Genomic DNA, 24,394 nt, shown 5'->3' with positions numbered 1-24,394 from the left:
TGTTCATTTTCTTCTCTGGAAATACAAGTATCATAATCTCTAATAACTGAATCTCCAACTACATGTATATAATTTCTGACCAGATCTGAGGAAGCTCCAACTTCTATTTCAGTAATATCTGCTCTACTAATTGTTACAAAGGAATGGTCATCACCATTAGCTTTATTAATCCAGCTCCTTTCATTGCTAATTACATCTAAAAGCATGCAACTCTCATTCAGCTGCCTTTGTACTTCCACAGCTCGAGCCATGTTGTCAGCTTTAGGTTCATAGGTTCATAGGTTCATACTAGGCTATCTGCCCTAGGGCATTTATAAGCCTAGCCAGAATGTGTTTGGCTTTCACCACCCATTTTAAATTTATTTTGCTATGCCCTTTTTCGAGGTTAGTATACTGTGCCTCTGTCTAACAGTGACACAGAAGTGATACCCGGGTAAACCTACGATCTCCCATCCACTCATCAATATTCCTCTTGAAGAGAGTCAATGAGGGACTCTGCCTAACCTGGACTGGGATTTTATTCCAGAGTGAAGGGAGCCTCTGGGTTATGAATCTGTCCCTCCAGCATGTCCTATTTATTTCAGTGCTGAGGTTCAAGTCTCTCGGCCGTAGCTCGATGGGATTTGGATTTTCTGAGGTGCAGCATGTCCATTAATTCCAGGTTGGACATGGCTTTATACATCAGGCACAGATCGCCTCTGAACAGGCGGTATGCCACTGAGTAGAGCTGAAGTTTCTTTAACCGGGCAGCATATGGCATCTGTTTGAGCCCTATGATCCTCTTGGTGAGGTACTTTTGGGGTCTTTCCAGTTGCTGCAGGTGTCTGGTAAGGTACATCCCAAAAGGGGCATTGTACTCAATTATGGGCCTGATGAGGGATGAGTAAAGAGGCACGATGACCTCCCCTGATCTAGATGTGATTCCCTTCATAATTAGTTGGGCTATATAAAATGTTTTTCTAACCACTTTGGCCACGTGGTTGTCAAATGAGAGATTGCTATCAACTTGGGTCCCCAGGTCCCTAATTACTTCTTCTGTACTTAATGGATTACCACCTATGTGGTAATTTGTGGGCACTTTGTTTTTGCCAAAGGGGATAACTATACACTTTTTGGCATTTAGCTTGAGGCCATGGCTCCGACACCAGTTGTCTGTTTCATTGAGGCCCTTTTGGAGGATGCTTGTGCCGGATGGAGAGTCGATTATGGCACCCTGTTTGCAGTCATCTGCAAACTTGGTCAGCCACAGTCCTTCTGTGTTGGCCTGTACCTCCAAGAAATATATACCGAACAAGAGAGGTCCCAGGACTGAGCCTTGTGGGACACCACTTGTAACTGGTTTGGAGTCTGACATGGCTCCAGCAATTCTAACTATTCTAACTATGTGGGTTCTGTCCTTGAGCCAGTTTGCAATCCATCTAGTGACATAGGGGTTTATATTAAAGCTGGTGAACTTATCTATAATGCCCGAGTGGGGCATTGTATCGAAGGCTTTTGCAAGGTCCGGGTAGGCTGTGTGGACTACCTTCCCCTCGTCAATGGCCTTGGTGACTGTTTCAAAGAAATCAACCAGGTTTAAGAGGCAGGATCTGCCCTTAACAAAGCCGAACTGGGTAGGATCCAGTGTCTGTAGGTCCCCAATATCTTTATTTATGAGGTCCATGATGATCCTTTCCATAGCTTTGCAGACCAAGCTAGTCAGGCTTATGAGGTGATAGTTTCCAGGATCCGTTGAGGCACCACCTTTATGGAGAGGGACCACTGTTGCTGTACGCCACTCTTTGGGCACATATCCTGTAGTAAGGCTGAGACTGAACAGTAGTTTTATGTTTGGGTTTAGCTCTTCTTGGAGTTCATGTAGGACGCAGCCCAGGACACCGTCTGGTCCCATTGATGCTGTGTCTTTTGCTTTGGAGAGGGCGGCTCTTACCTGAGCATCTGAGATGTCGGGGGCAGCACTCTGCTGGGATAGATATTTGCCCTTTTGGTGGGGAGGGGGGGGGGAGTTTGTGCTGAACCTGTCAGCTAGGATGTTGGCAATGTCTGTGGGTTCGGTGTATTTTTTGCCATTTTGGACTAATTCTGAGCATATTTGGGAATTACTGCCCAGGTTCCTAACATAACTAAAGAAAGCTTTGTGATTATCCTTAGTGTCCTGTGTAATTTTCCTCTCGAAGCTGGCCTTAGACAATTTTATGAGTGCCCGTAGTTTTTTGCTAATACTGATCAGTGATGCCTTCCCTTTTTGGGATTTTGCTCTATCATTTAGTAGCTTCCTCCTTCTATTGTATAGTTTGTTTATGGCTGGGGTCCACCAGACAGGACGTCTGCCTTTGCAGGATTGGGTCTTGGATTCATTTGGGATCGCATGATCCATGCGTTCCTGAAGGTGTTCATAGAATGCGTTTATAAAGGATTCTGCGGTCTGGGCCGTATTTTCCACAGGCCCGGGGGCTTTGAAGGATTCCACCTCGGTTTTGAGGAGTGTGAAATTTGCTTTAGAGAAGTTTTTCACTGTGGTTTTCTGGGAAGGGGGTGGGGTCGGGAGGTGAATATCCAGTGAGATTAGTTTATGGTCTGATCTTACCAGTGAGGGATACACTTCTGGTCTGAAGCATAGAGTCCCCATGTTGGTGATGATCTGGTCCAGTATATTTTCCCCTCTTGTGGGAGTGGTAACAAGTTGTTCCATAGCATTTGAGTTTATAAATTCTAGGAACCTTTGGGCTAGGGTGTTGGAGCTAGAGTAATGCTCCCAGTCTATGTTTGGGTAGTTGAAGTCACCCAATATAATGGTGTTTGGGGAGACCTTCATATTTTCCAGTGTTCTCAGAAAGGCCGAGTGGGGTTACTGGGTTTGGGAGGGTGGTCTGTAGCAGGCTATAAACTGGAAGGCAGTTTTACCCACTGTTAGTTGCACATGGATAGTCTCTGATGCTTCGTGCTTTGCCACCAACCTGGAGGTGTGGGTATCTTTGATGAATATCGATACTCCCCCTCCTTTTGTGGTTCGGTCCAAGTTTTGGGGCCGAAAAGCATGGTATGAGGTATAACCTGGTAGTGCTGGGGTGCTCTCGGGAGCCCTGAACCAGGTTTCTATTACTGCACAGATATCGATGTTCTCCATGCTAAGGAGAGTTTCGAGTGCGTGCATCTTGAGGTTTAGACTTCTGGCATTGAGTAGCATTACTCTTAGTTTCTTATCCCTTGTGATACCTATGGAGGTGGGTTTGTCTTTTGAGCCTTGCCTAAAAAAGGCACTATGGGGGTAGCAAGAGCCTTTGCCAATATCTGAAAGCCCAGGAGTGACAGGTGCAAGCTGTCCCTAGCAAAGCATCGTGGCTTGTCGAGCATATCATCCCAAGCTGACAGGCATTGGATCCCCTTTGAATGACACCAGTGCTTAAGCCAATTGTTGAAATTGATCATCTTGTCTTCATATTGTGGCATCATTCTTGGTGAGGGTAAGATGCTACTCAAGGTCAGGGTCATACCGGCCTGGGCTACATGCTCAGAGAGCTCCTTTATGTCTCTTTTCATGTAGTCCAGGGAGGTACATCTCAGGTCATTCACACCAGCATGGACAATGACTGAGTCATATTTGTACTTGCCTTGGAGTGACCTGAGTGCTTGTGTTATGTGGCGGATCCTAGCGCCTGACAGGCTGCTCACCATGACCCTCTCCTTGTCCAGTCTGGTGAGCAGGACGTCAGTGTGCCTGACGATAGAGTCACCTATTACAAGTGTATCAGGTGTGTTGTTTAGTCTTAAGGGGTGTGACTGTTCGGCACACTGGCTTTGTGAGATATGAGTTGCACATGTTTTGTTTTTGGGTAGCAGTTGCTTGGGTGTCTGCTTTGGAGGTCTCTGCTGCTTAGGCAGATCTTTATTTAGAGCCTCCGAGTATGTTTTTGTGTGATTATGTGTTTGATTTGCTGTCGTGGTAGGTCTATGTGAGACTGGAATTGTAGTGAGTGTGGTTTCCTTCTCCTCCTGACTGGTTATGCCAGTACTGAGTTGAGAGAGCTTAGCCTCCAGTTTGGCTATATGGTTGCATCTCTCACATGTGTTGGAATTTGTTGGGAGGAGGAGAGGGTTGTCTGTGTACATGAGGCAGTTGTAACATTGCCTCAAGATTCCCAGATTCACCAGCTGGACCGGAGAGGAGATTGACAACTGACCTTTGGACATGCCAGAATAATACTGGGAATTCCTTAATAATTGAAAACAAGGGCCAGTGGGGAGTCAGGGTGTAGTGCTTTTAATTTTTAGTGCTGACTTATATAATTGCTTTAGCGAGCAAGTGCCAGGTAACTTAAGTGCAATGTGTTACAGGTAACTTAAATGCAAAAACGACAAACAGTAACTTTCTTTCAAGTGAATCAAGGAAATAATTACAGTAAGAAATGCAGATATCACTGGGGATCCACAGAAGCGCTGAAAAGCCACGTATTAGGTGGAATTAGCATTCCAGGGAAATAACAAGCAAACAAACAACAAGCATATAAACAAAGCTAGATTCAGCAGGCTTGGATCTAGTCTATGCTACAGCAAACAAGGTGTACCAATTTCAGTAAGATACAGTTCAAATATTCAGGCACTATAAACCTTTAACCAGAAATTCCCAGCTCAGAAGGGCAGAGTCCAGCCTCTTCTCCCACAAGAGTGCAGACCACGAACCTTCTTAATGTAAAATAACTGGCCTGAAGCCCAAGTGCTTAAACCAGAACTAATACACTTTAAGAATAACAGACACTGGGCTCTCAATCAGCAGTTCCCAAATTAGAAGGATGAAAGCTACCTGTCCTGCCACCACAGTGCATGCCACAAACCTTCCTAATGTAAAACAACTGGTCTGAAGCCCAAGTGCTTAATCCAAAAGACTTAGAATGATAGCTACACGTTAATCAAGTTACTACCAAGCAGTAATAAATACAACTGAATACTTTAGAGAATGCCTGGATTAGTGCTCAAGTTACACAAACAAAGCTAGATCCAGCAGGCCCGAATCCAGTCTATGCCACAGCAAACAAGGCGCACCAACTTCAGTAAGAAGCAGTTCAGATATGCATGCACTATAAGCTTTTAACCAGAAATTCCCAACTCAGAAGGGCAGAGTCCAGCCTCTCCTCCCACAAGAGTGCAAACCACGAACCCTCTTAATGTAAAATAACTGGCCTGAAAGCCCAAGTGCTTAAACCAGAATTAATACACTTTTAGAATAACAGACACTGAGCCCTCAATCAGCAGTTCCCAACCTAGAAGGATGTAAGCTACCAGTTCTGCCACAACAGTGCAGACCACAAACCCTCTCAGTGCAAAACAACTGGTCCGAAGCCCAAGTGTTTAAACCAAAAGGCTTAGAATGAGTTACACCAAGCAGTAATAAATACAATTGAGTACTTTTAAGATGATGCAAAAGTAAAATAAAGTAGGTAGAAACACAAGTACAGTAAAAGCAGATGAATTTTTTTTTTTTTCTGAACAAGTGCTGAGATCAAAGAAACAGATTTGAGTGCTGAAACTAGAAAACTGTCTTTTTTTCTAACTAAAACCTGAGTGCTGTAGTGCTCTGAGCAGGCAAGGTATAAAATGTAGCAACTGTTTGCTACATTTCTAGCAAGCAGTTTGATACAGCTTAAAGGAAAAAAAAATATTTTTTTCATAAAAATGGCACCTGTATGGAAGAGGGGTGGAGCATGCCAGTGGAATAAATGGTCATTTTTTTTTTGCTCTTTAGTGGAAATTACATTGAAGTGCTTTCTGAAGAGGGTACTGGTTCGTGATATCAGCAGTGGGCACTGGTTGAGCTAGCTATGCTTCTGTAATTGAAACTTCCTTTCGTAAGTTTGTTCTGTTTGCATATTGTCTGACATTGTTTGCCTCATTAGTCCAGTCATTAATACATGTAACAACAGTTTTCCAAGCTGTGCCAATTACACAAGTGCAATCATCATCAGTAAATCTAGATTTACTACTAATAATGGTAAGCAAATCATCCTACTTTTGACATAAGGAACACAAGTCACCAATGTTATCAGGTGTGACCTTTAAATATACATAACATTTAGTACACTGTGCACTGTACATGACACTTGTGAATTAGCAAATCCTTAATGGTATACTCATTTATGGAATCCATTTCAGCTACAAATGAATAAATAATTGTAAAATAAAAGAATAATCAATATCAAATTCCTAGATACCAGCCTCATTATGTTCTAACAATCTCTATCACATTATATGAGTATGTGTTTTGATTTATGTATTTGAATTTTAATATGTCTCTTTAAATGATTTTTATGTTGTGTTTTAATGGTCTGATGAAGCAGATTTGAGCTATGAAAACACTTACTGACACAGAAGTTTGTTTTGCCGTGCTATAAGATCATCTGGTTATTTTGTTATTCTGTCATTTTTGTTAATAATCAAAATCAGTTACCACATAATTCAAAGAAATGTTAAGTCAATTTCTTTGAGATAATCACACAAACAACATGCAACTAAATATTAAATTAAGTAATGTAAAGTTGTCACTCTGACTTACTATACCAGCTGTGTTAGTCACACAAAAGGTGACTTTCCTTTACATTAGACACTTGCTTCTGTTCACTATCACTGACATTCACACTTCTTTATAACAGTAAAGATCATTAAATTGCAAACTAACACAAGATTGTTTCAGATAAGCTCTGGAGTGTCCCCTCTAAAGTCTGTTAAATATAATGCTCCCTTTGGCATGTATCTGTTAAGACATATGCAGCGATTGGAATGCTCACAGAGATATCTTGCTAAAAGGATACAAGGCCTAAACAACATGCCCTACATGGATGACTCAAAGCCCTGTCAGTATACTCTGGTTTGTTACAGACTGCTAAGATGTGACCTGTGTCTGGTATACAAGGTATCCTTCAATCCGGTAGGGTACTGATGGATTTACTGCACATCAGCAAGTCAAGTGGCATCATAAACACTCAGTGTAGGAATCTAAATTTCTTCTGCAACATCAGCATGACAGTTTGGAGAAGCAGGTATATCTTGCAGAGGATATTGCTGCTCTGGAACAGACCCCCTATCCACATAAAACAAAGTTCATCCCTGTTCATATTCAAGGTACCTTGGATCTATGGATGGGAAACCCCAGGACTACCCCCTGTACTACTAATGGATACAGGCAGCTCCTAAATGTTTTATCCCATGCATGGGTCCCTTAATTATCTATGTTATGATCCGAATTATTCTAATTAGGGGTAATATATAATTATCAACTAAGGGATGGTTTAGGGCTATCTATAACCAAATGGGATAGGTTAATTTGAGCACAAAAAGGGAATTAGGCTAGGCTAAAATGTCCTGCAAGGGCAGCTAACCTAGTACTTACCTATGAACCTATCAACCTATTTCAGACCTCTTTGCAAATGCAACAATAAATCCGCACATTCTGGAGTGGAATATCAGATCTAAAACTCAACACATCTATTATCTAGTATAATTTAGTCAAGTGGTGATTCCACTCAAATATTATGTACAAAAGGCAAATACTTTGTTATAGAATGCAACAAAAGAACAAAAGAATGAATGTCTCTCAAAGCAGCAAATACAAGATGGGAGTGTCATTAACATAAATGTTTTTATGCATGCGATGGTGTATGCTGTCAGTTTGTTAATAAACAAATGCTGCTGATAAGTTGCAACTTGTAAAAATGCAAGAATTATTCCATTCTACAGACAAAAAGCTTGTTTATAGATAGGCCTTACACCATGGTAAGGCTGAGAACAGCATTTTTGTAATCCAGCCCTATATGTAACATTGCAAATGGTCAAATTCTGTCCACATATGCTTAAGTTCTAGCCTGGGTATGAAATGATGCTTTAGAAAAGCAGAGACTTAATAAACCTGGTCATGCCTTATTCACTGTCTGCAGTATTAAGTGCCTTGTCACACAATGTGTAGAACAGTGGTAATACCCCCAGACTAGGTTTCTATGGCTATGGGAGTTCTTTTCTCCATGAAATAGAATGTACCACTATTTTCTGAGCAGATAAGAATGCTCGTCCATCATTGAATAAAGATCTGCTTTAACCCATAAAGATCTGCTTAAAGATCTACTTAAAACTGGACTGATTTTTCCACTAGAAAGATTTATTTTTGCTAAGTATTGCTAAGTTAGCTTCTGCCAGGATCTGACATTCTGAGCAGTTATCCTTATTCCAAATCTTTTACAATTTCTTGTTTTATGATTTAGACATGTAGCATATATGTGTGCCAGCTTCACCTCGTTTTGTTTCAGTTTGTTTTCATTTAGCTCACTGTTACACTAATTTAGATTCTTTTGTGAAAAAATGATTACTAACAACCTAGTTGCATTCATTATGGGAATTCCTGCAGAAGACAGATATATAGTCCGTCAATGGCAATGTAACCTGAGAAATGTGTTAACATTTGTATCACAGATGAGGTGCTTGTTATGTAAAGTGATGTACCTATGATTATTGCCTATCACATAAGAGATTACTATCCCACATTTAATGCAAGCAATTAGCACACTTTATAGCTAAGGTCCAGGTAAGCAGGTTACAGTGTTTTATATAAAACCATTATGAGGTAAGTTTTTATTCTGTTTTTTCATAGGCTCACCAGTCACAAGTACATTGCTTGCAAAGTTTTTCTAAACTTCAGGATTTGTCTTCTCACCGGCTAGTTTTATTTATTGAATGTTAATGGGAAAACATTGCATAAAGTTTCTGCTAAATTATCCACCTCAGTGTTTATCTGATTCAACATTTCATTTTGATTTCATAAATGTTATGCATCTGCTATGTGTGGGTAATGTTATTGTAGTATAATGTGTTAAGTTTGTCAGAACAGGAAAAAAGTGTAATATATGGGGATATCCATGGATTGTTTAAGTTCCATATCTCTAGAATTATTTGATGGCAGCCCATATAAGAATCAGCTGTTACGCTGCTTAAGATATCCATTTTCATCTGTGATACAAATGTTAAGATTTTGAAAAGTCAGCATTCTATGAACTCTAATTTTTTTAAGGCTTTTAAAAGACCATGTATGATGAAATTAAGTGCAAGCTGCAATCCCTGCAGGTGCCTTTGTTAAACTGATTCTTACAAAGGCTTTGTTACACAGATCTGTCCATTAGGCAGGATAAGTCATGAAATGTGTTAGCTGAAGAATGTGATCAAATGATAACAATGGGACACGAGTCAAGGGAGTAAAGAGAGAAGCATCGGATAAAAAGAGAGATGAAGCGGGGAAGTAACAACAGCTAAGGGGGCAAGATTTAAGTGTTTTATATATACATACACACACACACACACACACACACATATATATATATATATATATATATATATATATATATATATATATATATATATATATATATATATAGAGAGAGAGAGACCCACACACACATACACATCTATAGTTATTTATTTAATTTATTTGTTTGTCTTTTGTTGACCGGGTTAGTCTAACTGGGCTGGTGGCCCATTTTCAGTGCAGACTCGAGGAGAAAAGCTCCACACGAACAAAAAAAAAAATAAAAAAATAACAATAACCAAGTTGCATTATAAGTAATGTGACTATGATTACATGGCTACATACATTCATGTCATATATGAATATGAATACATGACTACAATACACTCATACCATAATGGATATTAACAAAGGATAAAATTGAGCAGAAAGAATAACTAAAAAATGCTATCCATTTAGATATAGACATAGATAAGTATAGCTATATAGATATAGATAAATATAGATATATATCAGTATCTATATAGCTCTTAGATTGGTAGAAAATAAGTATATGCGAAACCCAAATAAGTGACCCTAAAACAGTGAATAGACAAATAAGTGACCACACATTTGTGTGAATGACATCTGTTTGAGGTCAAGCTTTACATAGTGTAGGCATATAGGAGTATTCTGGAAAGGGAATATTGATTGAAAAGGTGGTGGTTTTGAAAATATGCAAGCCTGCATTAGAGAAAGCAGTATGAATGTGCAAGTGGGTAGTGTCAGGTAAGGGGAGAGATTTAGTGTTGTGTTTAATTGGTGTTGTGGGTGTTCTGTGTCCTTTGGCCTGATTAGCAGTACTGTTAGGGAAGGATTTGTAGTAACAATTTACATAGGGTTAGGGGCAGGTGCAGTGGTATGGTTAGGGTTAGAGTCAGCACATGTGAGTAAACCGGTGCAGGGGAGTGAAGCACTTCATTATTCATTCATTATCCTTATCAACCCCTTTTTTTCCCATTTTTTCTACATGGGGTTGGGGTGTTCCAGAACCTGTCACCATCTCTCTCAATCCAATGCCACTCCCTCACCTTCTTTGGCAGTCTTCCTTAACTGTTCCCTAATGGTTCCAGGGCTTTTCTCATGCAATCTAGCCAACTCTGCTGGACACCCTCAGATCTTATTGCCTTCTACCTGTCTGTCCCAAATCTTCTCCATCAGATTGTCTTTCCTGCACAAGTGCCCAAACCACTATAAGCTGTTCTCTTTGACATTCTTTGCAACTGGTGCAATTTGGGATCCTGCTCTGATATCCTTATTTCTTTGTCTGTCCCACAGTATGTATTCTAGCCTCATTTCAGGCACTTTAGCTCCATTATCTGTCCATCATCTGTAGCTTCCTCAACTGCAGTGCCTTCCCTGCCCAGGTTTCTGTAGACATAGGTTTACTGGTGATACAACTGTTTTGTACACCTTATGTTTCAGCCTCTTTGATATTCTTCTAACGCACACTGCTCCTGACACTCTGAGCCAGTAGTATGCAGCCCCTCTTATTGTAGCTTTGATTACCTCATTCAGACTTCCTTCTCCTCAACTTCCCCTCCCACATATTTGAAGCTGATAACCTGTTGTACAATTTTCCCTTCCATCTCAATTATCAGCTTTTTCTAGACACAGTTGGCATAATGGCTCTGGTCTTCTTTTCTCTTGAAGAAGGTACAAGGTTCGATCTTGACCTCAGTTTAATGCCTGTGTGGAGTTTGCATATTCTCCCTTTGCCTCTGTGGGGTTCCTCCCAAAAACATGCTATGTGCCTTCACCTGAAGAATGGGATTGTTGGCAACAGCACAGACTCTAGATGGGGAATGGGGAATGGGGGAAGGAGGGGTAAAGCACCACTATTCAGATGATAGAATTTTGTAGTCATTGTTTACTGAGAGTGGAAGAGATGCTGTCAGTGTTTTGTGATTCTCTCATTTTGTGTGTCACACATTCATATTTTCACTATTTTGCTGTCACTCACTTGTGTTTCTCACAAAGGTATGTTTTTCCAGTGGTGATATTATATTTATATATATATATATATATATATATATATATATATATACATGTGTGTGTGTGTGTGTGTGTGTATCTATATATATATATATATATATATATATATATATATATATATATATATATATATATATATATATATGCAGTATATATATATATATATATATATATATATATATATATATATATATATATATATATATATATATATATATATATATATATATGTATATATATATATATATATATATATATATATATATATATATATTTTTTTTTTTTTTTTTTTTTTTCTGTTTGTCTGTATATGTATATAAAATATGTACTTAAACATCTTCACGCAGAAGAGAAGTTTCTGTCTAGGATGTATTCATCAGCCAGGATAATTCATGAAACATTTAGATCTTAGCTAGAGAACGTCATTAATTGATCAATACTGGGATGTCAGGCAAGGGAGTAACAGTGATAAGATGGAGATACAGAAAAAGAGAAGGAGTGTGGAAGTTAGAACAGAGAATTTCTGTGTATGCATCACAGATGAACAATCTTTAGCAACCTTACCCAGTCAGGAATAATGTAGAAGGAGGTAAGAATGTGTGACCAAAGATTAGCAGTTGAAGGAGGTTAGGGTTTATGACCACTGCCTGAGGAGCACATTAGATATTGTCCAAGAACTGTGAGGCATGCCTCAGATAAAAAGATTATATCCAAGAAGATCAGCATAAATGAGGGCAGCAGATGCATGGTGAAACATGGATGGAGAAGCTGGGATCAAAGCTCTGATCTAGGCTCAGAAATAGTTCTAAATAAACACACTATCAATGATGCATGTGGTAGAATACAGAAACTATATACATATTCTTTGATCCCCTTGGACCTCATGATGCTGGCCTGGCCCCCAATGTCCCATGTCTATCTCAGGCCTACCAGCTATCCTCCTACCACCCAGACTACTCTGGTATTTTCTGTGGCTAGTTGTGGATCCTGGGGGGCATCATGGGGGCTCAGCCATCTGTGCTTACATCCAGGTTGAGGTATTTTTCTTAATTTTCTCTCCCTCCCTCACACTCATTGACCATCCCTAAGAGCAACTCCCCTCTTTGAACCACGTTTCCCCTCTTTTGATGATGCCTCCCCTTAGGGAGTGTCATCAATGAGCACACTTCTTCCCAAATCAGGCACCCCCATCTCTTCTTGCTGCTCTGTCAAACACATGAGCTGCTAATCAAACCCAGGTTGGCTGGTCTGCAGTGAAGGCTTTTTCTCTCTATGCCACCAGAGTGGCTAAAACTGAAATTATATTTTGACATGGTAACAGCAAGAAGGAATGGCAGTGAGTCAAGTATAATCTTCTAGCAACAGTGACCCCAGAAGGCAAGGAATAGATAAAGGCATTTTCCTTCACTTTGGTGGTATAACTATGATAAACTGTACAAATTATGAATTACCGCTATGGAGTAATATGTAAAAATATCCACGTCATCTTGATAGATTAGCAAGGATGTTATAAACCAGTGGTGGTGGTGTGGTTATGGTCTTCTGCAAGGATTCTCATGAACAAAAGATGTTGTGTCAGTTTAAATTATCCACAGAATTACATCTTGAACAAAGCTGTTGGCATTTCCTATTATTCCCTCAATATGTGCTTATTTTACAATCAATCATATGCCATCAGTATGCAATGATATACTAAATAAACTCAAATATAATATACATTACATTTATCTTATTTGTAATAAATGCAGTTCCTGGTGTACTGTCAGTTTAAAATATTTTTGCATATAATGTACAAGTGTATTCAAACTGACTGCTACGTGATTAGCATAAATAGCATATTTCCTAATTTCATTCAATGTGAATTCAAACCATAAAAATAACACTGAATATGAAGTACAAAAAGAACCATCCTATATGTGAGGCATCTACTATATGAATTAATTTGCTACATTTTAGCTTTTGTATGGTCTTGCATGTCGTTAGGAAATGTTGGCAGTATCCAGCAACCTTCCAAAATTTGCCAGCTTATTATTGAATAATTACAGCAGTATTTGTCAAACATAAAAGAAACTAATTTTAAAAACACTCAGTGATATATTCGTCATAAACCCACATCTGAGAAGAGTCTACAAGAATAACCATTGTTACTGTCTTGTGCTGCATAAAATAAACTAATTCTTTCTATGTAAAATCCTGGCTATATGAATATATAATCTTACGCTTTCTTCATGCATTAGCATTACACCTTGACATACTTAGTGAATATAAACAAAGCAAGGAACACATAAATCCCACACATTAAATACATGCCAGTTAAACTCAGAAGTACCAGTACAGCTCAAACACTTTCTTGTCATTTTATGGAAGTGATTTCCTACCTATATACTACTAAAATGACTCAGTGAATTATTTTGCATGCACCAATATATAATTCAATTATTTACTGAAACTCTGTCCATACAAAAATCAAAGTAGAAAAAAGTCCAATCTTCCGTGGTGAAGAAATAAATATTTAATAAATCCACAAACAGGAAAAAATAAGCACTTTCGTTTTGAGCACGAGACTTCATCAGATGCCATTTTTTAAAAAACAACTCATATATATATATATATATATATATATATATATATATATATATATATATATTTTTTTTTTTCTTTTTATTTATTTTTTATTTATTTTACATTTGTTGACCGGGCTAGTCCAGCTGGATATATGTCCATTTTCATTGGAGGCCCGGGGAGAAAAGCTCCACAAATTACAACAACATAAAAGGTCAAGACAAAGACAATAACAGTATAATTTGGTACATAAGTTTTAAGAATTATAGTACAAGCCTAAGATTATATATTTTATATTTCAGTAGGAAAAAGGAAAACTTTGTCTAAGAATAGATGAATAAGACTAATACATTTGTATTAGAAATGGTGTAGTACAAATCTTTATAACATATTACAAAATTAGATACACCTAGTAATTTATGATGAGATACTAAGGTCTCACAAAAACCTAAGAAAGAAAAACACTAGAGATCAATAGATAGAGTAGAGAAGAACAGCAAACAAGGATGGATTTCTAGTGTTATTTAACACATAGGTTGTGATACTATATGAAGGTGTTTGATCATTCCACAGTATATACTTATTTACATGAGAAAAAATCCTAAGGAAGGTTAAGCTCACTAAAAATTAGTGAGACAACACAAGATCATGATCATGGGAGGCTAGGAATTGTGGGAGTTTAGTTAATAGTTAGGTACTTATATATATATATATATATATATATATATATATATATATATATATATATATATATATCAGTCACTTAATTAAACACTTCAAGTAATTGAGTAATTACATAGTTTACTTAATCAAATAAAATTTTAAAATCTCAGTAAAACAGGTTCACTACTAGAAACCAACAAGTAAATAACCTCTTCCTAACCCTCCCAAAGGTGTAACATATATATATATATATATATATATATATATATATATATATATTTATATATATATATATATATATATATATGTATATATATATATATATATATATATATATGTCAATGTTTTTATAGTTGATTTAAGAACATATGTTATACTTGTGAAGCTTTCAAGGATAATACAGGTTTAATTGAAATGTATTCATTAAGTCCTGGGTTATTACTAGATTTGAACCTTAGCTGCCATCTAAGCTCTCTGTTCAATAATATGTTTCTAGTATCCCCTCTCCTAGAATTGTTTTTTTACAATATCTATGGATCCCAAACTTAAAAATACTGGGGAAAGTACAATTTAAGGTGTGGTTGTATAAAGCACTTGTCTCTTTTTAGACTTGATGTCATATAACTGTTTGTATATCCTGTCTTTCAAAGCCCTCTCCGTTTTCCCTATATAAAATGCTGTGCAACCTCCACACACAGCCAGATAAACTAATATCCTAGTGTTACAGTTGCCTTTACAAAAATACACACAGCTGTTTAACCCATTTTGTAAATGTAAAAAACTTTCCTTTATTATATAGGGACAGTATCTACATCTTCCACAGGTAGTTGTACCTTGTTTGTCTTTAACATTTCTAACATCTACCTGTTCAAATTCACTTTTCAAATTTCTACCAGTTCTGAAAGAAAATATGGGCTCATCCCCCACTACCTCTTGCAGTTCTTTGTTAACTTTAAACATACTCCAATTTGCACTAATGATGTTTGTGAAGGGCCCAGTAAAACCATTAAACTCCACTACACATGCTCTTTGGTAATTCCTTTTGTCTCTAAAATGGTTAGAAACTAATAAAGGATTACCTAAAAGCGACTTATACCTGGTACCCCACCCTCTATACACTTCGTTCAGTATATTCTGAACAAAATCCGTGGGGTAACCCTTGTCCACAAACATTTCCTTCAAATTGTCAAACTCTTTTAAAAGTTCCTTTTTATTAGAAGTCATCCTTGCAATTCTGACTGCTTGCCCCTTAACCAAACTTTTTTTTCTGAAATGTGGGGTGGCTGCCAGTAAAGTGCAAGTAACTGTTACACCAAGTATCTTTTCTGTAAATCCTGGATTTATGGATTTATTAAATATTTATTTCTTCACCACGGACGATTGGACTTTTTTCTACTTTGATTTATGGTTTGATTCATATTCTTTTGACTTTTTTGAGTTGTTGCTACTCTGTCCATACAAAGCTATGGGCCAGATCCCAAAATATATGCTATCTGTATAAATGACTTGTTTTGGTCTAAGAACTATCTACAAAGCAGATTTGTATCAGTGTATGTCACTTGCACACTGTGTAGCTTTAGCCAGAAGCAGATAGATTCTTCCTTAGATATTAAATAATAGATGACAGATTTTTTTCTGACCCTCTTTTCTCTTGTGCAAGGCATTCACTGTGTGCATATTTACTTGCAAACAAAATACATTAAACTATTATTTCAATTAAATACATAAAAATATTATTTCAATTAAAAAATATTATCCAGCTTTGAATGTAAGAGACTGTTGTTTTATTTATTAGGTTAAGGGCTTATGCATTTTAGTTGCTTACCAAGCCATATGTGCCTCCATCCCTGGAAGGGGTGGCTATGCTTGGCTAATTGCTTTTATTTCAATATATAACCATTGGTTTAAGGGTAAATAGCAACAACAAAATAAAAATAAATAAAATGTGTGCTTTTATTTTGTTAATTTTGACTATTTGGTGGCAGTAGTATATTAAAGACTGGAAAGGATTAATTTGGTGATGGACAATAACCATTCATCCCTGTATTCTGAGTGTGTTTGTGTGTCTGAGTGTGTGTGTGTGTGTGTGTGTGTGTGTGTGTGTGTGTGTGTGTGTGTGTGTGTGTGTGTATGTGTGTGTGTGTGTGTCTCTGTGTGTACGTGTGTGATTGTATCTACAAAACTGCTTAAAGGCAAAACGAAACACAACAAGCATGTAAAAATTAACCAAGTCGTAGTTTATTCAGGCAAGCACATTCACCACACTGATGTGGCTTCTTCAAACCATAATAACAAACATTCACTCTATGTTCTGTTTATATAACAATTTAAATTAAAACATCCAATGAGAACTTTAGCCCACAATTCTTCATATTCAATTATTCGGGGGGGGGGGTGCGAGTCTCTTGTTCTGTTTATATTACTACGGCATTACGTTTACCCATGGGCTGTTCTTTTTCTGCTGTTGTATCTACAAAACTATTCTGATCAAGTTTAAATTACTTTTGGTAAGATTGTGGTAAAAGGTACTGGGCTTCATCTGACATTGGAGGATTCCATGGGGGTTATTATAAATCTGAGGTGCAAATATGCAGTGTGGAGCTTATTTGGCTCTAACAGATGTTGTCTAGTAGACAAGGCAGCATTGTACATTTACCATATACCCTTAAGGCCAATTGCCCTTTGTGCATTAAAGGGTACTGGTGATGGGAGCCAAACCCAATATAGTTGGTTCCCCTGTATAAATGGTGATGACAACCTGTGAGATTTAAAGCTCAAAGCTCCTATCACAAGTTGATTAGTAGCATTATAAGACTGTTTGCCACAGAAATAAAAAAATGAAAACATATGAAATGATGATTTCGGGGGACAGGAAGAAGGTAAGCAGAAACAAAGAGAGCAAGCCAAGGGCTGGATGTATTGTATGAAAGAAGACCTGCAGCTTTCATGCATGACTGCAGAAGAATGTAGGACAGTGGCTGCAACCTGAGAGGTAGAGACAATTGTTGCAGTACAAAAAAGGGGAAAGATGATAATGTTCATGATAATGTTCATGATAATGTTGATGATGATGATGATGTTGATGATGATGATAATGATGATAATGTTGATGAAGATGATAATGTTGATGATAATGTTGATGATAATGTTGATGATGATGTTGATGATAATGATGATAATGTTGATGATAATGTTGATGATAATGTTGATGACAATGATAATGATAATGTTGATGATAATTTTGATGATGATGATGATGATGATGGTGAAGTGTGTATTTTTGTATGTGAACAAGTTATACAAAGTGATACAATGTGAATTTTCCATAACGAGGGATTTTTTCTGATTATTTATTGAGTGATTTATGCAGAATGGTTTAGATAAAGCTGTATAAGCGATCTTTCTCATAGCAAAAGTTTATGAAGAAGTCATAGGTTTTGTAATGTAAAAACAAGGAAAGATAAATCTTACATTCCATGTACACACACACACACACACACACACACACACACACACACACACACACACACACACACACACACACACACATATTGCACAGAGATGACTCACTTTTACATAGATATGAAGACGGCGTGTCAGAAGGTAAAACAGGCAAAATAAAATGAATATACCAGTGGGATATAAGTCTAAAACACAGATGCTAAATTTGCATATGCTGAATGAGAAAGGACCTTGTCGATATGGCAGAAAGTAGAAACTAAACATTAAATTAAACTGGAATTCCTTAGAAAGCCCAGATACCAGACAGCAGAATCAAAATAAGCCACAACAGTATTGCAAGGGGGGTGGTGGCAGAAATAATAACACTTAAGGAGAATTTAATGATAGAAAGTACCAGAGAAATATAAAAATAATGGCTGATTGTTAAGACTAGGTCTGTCATAAAGTAACAAAAGCATGGGTGCAGAGATAGAGAGAAAGAGAGAGAGAAAAAAAAAACAGAATAAGCCAAGGCTGAGCATAAGTTAGGTGACTGTGCTGGAACATCTGCTAATGCCTGCCTTTTGTTCCAGTTGTTTACCATGCAATGATGAACAATGGTGAACCACAACATGTTCAGGATCAAAACAGGAACAGGGCCACATGGTCTTGTTCTGGCTAAATGTGAAAGAAGAAGAAAATTAAACATGCATAGCAGAATACAAGTTGATACATAAGGATGATGCCATGAAAAATTATGTTAATCAGTAGTCAGGACTGTAGGCAGGTCATGATTTACTCTTTTTTTACTTCTAGACTGGAAAGATAAAAATGCACAGATAGTGACGGTAGATAAAGACAGTAAGAAAATAAATATACACCTTCCAACAATACAAGCTTACAACTATTCATCAATGCTTTTGAAGAAAATAATAGATAGTAGTATAAATAGTAACATATAGATATATGAAATGCCCCAAAAACATGCATGCAACAGGCTCATCAAAAGACAGTCTGGATCTACAGTCCACCCACTATTTATTTTGGACAGATACTTTCTACTTCTCTCTCCTTGTGGTTTAAGTGAGTATTGGGCAGTCAGTTCCTTTCTGCATGCATTTTAGGCTGCATAGTGACTAGTCTGCAGATAAATGCTTCAGTGTCTTAGTCTGTGATGAACAGCCTATAGTCTGTAACCCTTCTCCAAAGACATCCCACTGGACAGCTTTTACTCTCTGCTTTCTAACACAGACTGACATTTACTCCTTTATGGTCTTTTGAGCTGCTGTTATTCGTTAACTATTCCTTTCTCTTATTTTTCCTTCTTCAGTGGTACTGTGTGTCTTCGCAGAACTCATCCTTCCTTAACTTTATTTCTCCTTTGCCCCAGACAATTTTTAAACCACTTTCAGCTCAAAGCCAGTATTTTATTTTCCTGAGCTGCAATCTTGCATTATTGGGCTCAATGTTTTGGTAGTTTTGGGAGAAGGTAATCTAGGCTAATCATACTGAGTCCCTATTGCTTGATTATGAAATAATTTACATGTCTTTTAATTCAACTGCTCCACCAACCCCTTTTATTGTGCTTTATACCTCACTCAGCTCACACTCTCTCATCATCCCTTCCTCTCCTATCTCTTTCCAGCAGGGTGCAAGGGAGTTGCAGGGTAAGTGAACTGCTTAAATCATTTGATTACCTTGTTATGTTTAATTTACCATGTGACTTGTGTTTCTCTAATGGTGCTTTACAGACATTGTTGCTTGCTTAGACTGCTGCTGAACTTTACAAAATTTTGCATGTAATGTACACCCACTACTAAGTATGACTTATAACTATTGTTTGCTATGCATTTTAGTAATGTTGCCCAATATTTTACAACAATCTGAGCAAGTGGACCCTGCCCTACCCCAATTCCCACCCATCTCCACCTCCACTATAGTTATATTTTATTAGCTCCACCCACTTTACTACGTCACATATTATCCAATCAAATTGATGCTGTCTTCATTGAATCCTAATTCTACTAGTATCTCACCACTATGATTTTATGAAACACTTCTAATATTTATTTATTTATTTATTTTATTTTACATTTGTTTATTGGGAGTGTCCAACTGTGCAAAGAGCCCATTTTCAGTGGAGGCCCAGGGAGGAAAATCTTCACATAGAAACTTAGAGAAACATTCATATTATAAGACATAAGTAATAAAATACAGAAATATAAAAAGATTGGTGATGTACAAGAATACAACATAAAATCTAATATATAAAAATATATAAAGTTCATAAAAGTACATAAGCATACTGATGAGAAAGGTCTTTTAAATTCTTTAGAAGTTATTTGTTTCTATGCAATATGCAAGTAGCAGTATTGACATCTGCCATTTGCAACTCTACAATATATGTTTTTCCCTGACAGTTATTGTTATTAACTATTTTACATATAGAAAGAAGCTTTTAAATGTAATATACTTGAAATGGAAACCATATCATTCAGACTGTTGCCAATGATGTAATTACATTTTAGAATGGAAAGAGTTAAGATTCATGAACAATAATGGTCTGAATGATGTGGTTTCCATTTTAAGTATATGATGTTTAAAATCTTCCTCCTATATATTATGTTAAATAGTTAGTAACAAATAACATCATTTATAAACCTTCTACATGTCATGCCTTCAGCAACACCCTCCCTTCTTTGCTCTGACAAGAAATATCTTATTTAAATGTACAAAACCAATAAACCTCCTGGTCTCAGCATCTACTCCCACACTGTAGTCAAAAATTGGAATTATACCCCTCACCTCTCTGCCCATTAGATCTAACCCTAAACTTCAAAAATCCAAAGCCACAATAAAGGAATTCCTTTTTTTAAACAAAAACATCTTTATTAAATTTTCATGTATGACAAAGGCAATCTTTCATTTATATAAATTAAATTAAACCATAACAACACAATCTCAGTTGCAAACATTATACCTTACAAACAGTGCCAACACAACTGCAGCTGCAAACATTATACATCACTTTTAATATATCCAACCACTGTCAGTCAGCCATTACATAGCTCATTCAAATCATGCCTTCTTTTAAACCTCATTCTTCCTCTGCATGTATTGAGCCCACATTTCCATTTTTCCATTGTAATTTGCAGCTCCAGTTGTTTTATCTCTGTTACTATGTTCATTACTTCTAGTAAAGTTGGTTTAGACTTTGCTTTCCATTTTCTAGTAATTGCTTTTTTGGCAGGCATCATAATTAGACTCAGCAAGTCCTTACTATGTCTAGGCAATTTAAATTCTGTATCATAGCTCAAAAACATAATTTCCCTAGATACTCCAATTTGTTCACTCAGCATCTCCAACAGTGCAGATGGCAGGGAATATCCGCCAACTCATTATACTCTCAGAAAATATGTTCCCGGTTAACTCTTTCTTCCCGATCATGCCTCCAACATTTGCTGTCTACCAGAGAAAAAAAAAAATGTTGCTTGCTTTGGGTATAAAAATACCTATGTAAACACTTCCAGACATACAAATATCCCAGCATTGTTTCTTTGTGAATTGCTTATCTAGTTTCTCTTCCCAATCCTTTCTAACCTCCTCTGATTGATTTTTATAGTTATCATGCAATATTTTATATGCTCTACTAGTTATTCCTTTCATAATGACACTTTTTGTTTTAGATTCTACCAAAAACTCTACCAGTGCTGATCTTTCATTTAGAACCCCCCTATTTCTTTCTGTCTGCCTATACTCTGATATCAATCCTCGATATGGAAACAATCTCTAATCTACAGCCCAAATAAGTTCTTGGTGTCTTCCCATTCTATTACCTTTCCCTCTCTACTTATTTGCTCCCAATACCTTGGTTCTTTTTCCATTTTCGCCAATGTATTCTGCCCCCTTTTGCCTATTGACTATATCCCTAATAGCAGACATCCCTATCAGTAGAATCTCCTTTCTTCATTCCCATATTAGCTTAGTTCTTAGAAGACCTTCTGCTACTTCATGAATGCAATATTTTGTATGATTATTATTGTTCTCCTTAAAGGTCAGAATCCAAAATCCCAGCATCTTCCTGTTACTACAGTAAAGGAATTCCTATCAAAAAACTTGGCTCTTCTCCTGCTCCACTCCTGACTACTTTCTTACTTACCTTTGTGCTTTTGCTTCTGCTAGTGACGACATTTTCTGCATTATTCATTTTAATAAGATGTACCTTTGTATCCACAATGTACTTACACTTCTGCAAACGCTACCACTCATGTCTAATGGTCTGTTTATGGAATGTATTTCTATCATTCTGTACTCTTGATTTATGAACTGTAAGTGTACTGCCTTAAATGGAATGTATTGTATCAGTTTTACCCTTGTTTGTGAAATGCTATGGGTCTCTACTGTCTGAAATATTTTGTATGTTGATATACACGGAGACATACATTATAAGTACCTGTATGTGTAGCTTTTCTCTCCAGGCCTCCACTAAAAAATGGGCCTTTAAGGCCCAGTCAGACTTTCCCAGTAAACCAAAAGTTAATGAATGAATGAATAAATGAATAAATAAATAAATATTTTTTGAAGATAATAGTTTTAGCACACCGTATATGGAATTTTGAAGTGTGAATTTGTAGTACTTGGAAAGTATGAGAACATGCAGTAGAATTTTATACAATGTTTGAATGGTCTTAGAAAAAAATGCAGAGATCCTCTTGATGACATAATGGGATATATAATTGTTCAGTTTCTCAGCAATATGTATTGTTTTTATACTTATAAGGTATCATGAAAACAAGAACTGGTATCAACCGTATTTAACTGCGCTGTTTTCTTTAAGGAAATAATGTAGGTACATTTGAAAGAGCATGTGGACAAATAAATTTAAATTGCTACACAGTGCAGTTCAAATGAATAAATGTATAATACTTCTCAAAAAAAACTGAAGGACACTGTCATGCCAACTAAAAGAGCCCATGAACAAAAGCTGACCTCTGAAGCCAAAGATAATTGTAAATACTTTGGTTTCTATGCTAGAAAACATAAAAAAATACATTGCTCATACCTCATAATAGGCCTTCCTATTCTAACCATCCAATATCCTTGGAAAGAAATTTAATGTCAGCTTCACCCCTTAGACTTTTATTTAAAGCCCCGTAATATCTAAATCTCTGACTCTCGCAATTACTTCCAAAAATGTATTACTGAAATTGCTAAAGGTCAAAAATGATTATTTCATAAGATCTGACAATATACCTGGTTTCTTAATTAATAATGTTAAACATACACTACTGTTTAACTTAAGGTCAGATACTGGTTCTGTCTCTGATGTGTGGTGCAAGCAATGTTGGTGCCCCTCCATAAGGGTGGTGTACAACCAACCTGAGTAATTAAAGCCCATCAGCCTTACAAGCCTAATTATTTCAGCCAAGGAATGTATTATAACTGACATCATAAACTGTCATATCAAAAATCTTCAAAAAACACACACTGCACCAAATGATGAATTTCAGGTAGTCATCCAATAGAGGCTGTCCAATTCAAAAATCCACAAGTCTCAGCCGTTCGCTTCAACAGTTTATTAAAAAACACACAGTACAAAATCCGATATCTTTTGTGCTGTGTGTTTTTTAATAAACTGTTGAAGCAAACGGCTGAGACTTGTGGATTTTTGAAATGGACAGCCTCTATTGGATGACTACCTGAAATTCGTCATATCAAAAATCTTCTTACACTTGACCCCCAACATGTTTCATAATCGGCATATCCTATGTATTTAATCTGATAAATTTCTTATAAAAAGGTTATCAAGGATATATATCATAGCCATGCAATAGCCATGGTATATCTTGACCTGACTAATGCCTTTTATTACATTCTGCATGCTGTTAAAATACAAAATCTAAATGCTTTTAAAAATCAACCCATATGCAGTAAGACAGATAGCAAACTGGCTGAAAAACAGAACCCACACAGAATGAGTTGCAGGTGCCTCATCAGAATTTTTGAATATGATCAGCTATGTCCGTTAGGGCTCAGTGCTAGGACCTCTCCTTTTTGGTACTTACTTCTCAGATCTGCAAGAAGAGCGTCAAGACTTCTGACTAACAAGGTTTACAAATGACTGCAATCTGGGGTGATGTTGTTAAGTTACTCATTGACACCCAAACCCTCCATAGAGTACTTGCCCTAGTTAACTCTTTTTGAACTAAATGGGATCAAATAAAATGCTAAAAATGTACTATCATCACTTTCGGTAGACAACCCCCTCCTCTGATCATACTGTTTAGAGAAGGAGGCTGGACAGCCTATGTATGTAAGACACAAGATGGAAGATGGCAGTGCAGCAAATCAACTTGTCTTGTGATCCAGAGTATACTACTCAGGAGGAAGACAGGCTAGAAATGGTGAGAGATT

This window comes from Protopterus annectens, chromosome 1.part0 (assembly GCF_019279795.1).
Source record: "Protopterus annectens isolate FY-2018-M chromosome 1.part0, PAN1.0, whole genome shotgun sequence".
In the NCBI taxonomy this organism is placed as follows: Eukaryota; Metazoa; Chordata; order Ceratodontiformes; family Protopteridae; genus Protopterus; species Protopterus annectens.
This window is presented reverse-complemented; position numbering follows the sequence as displayed.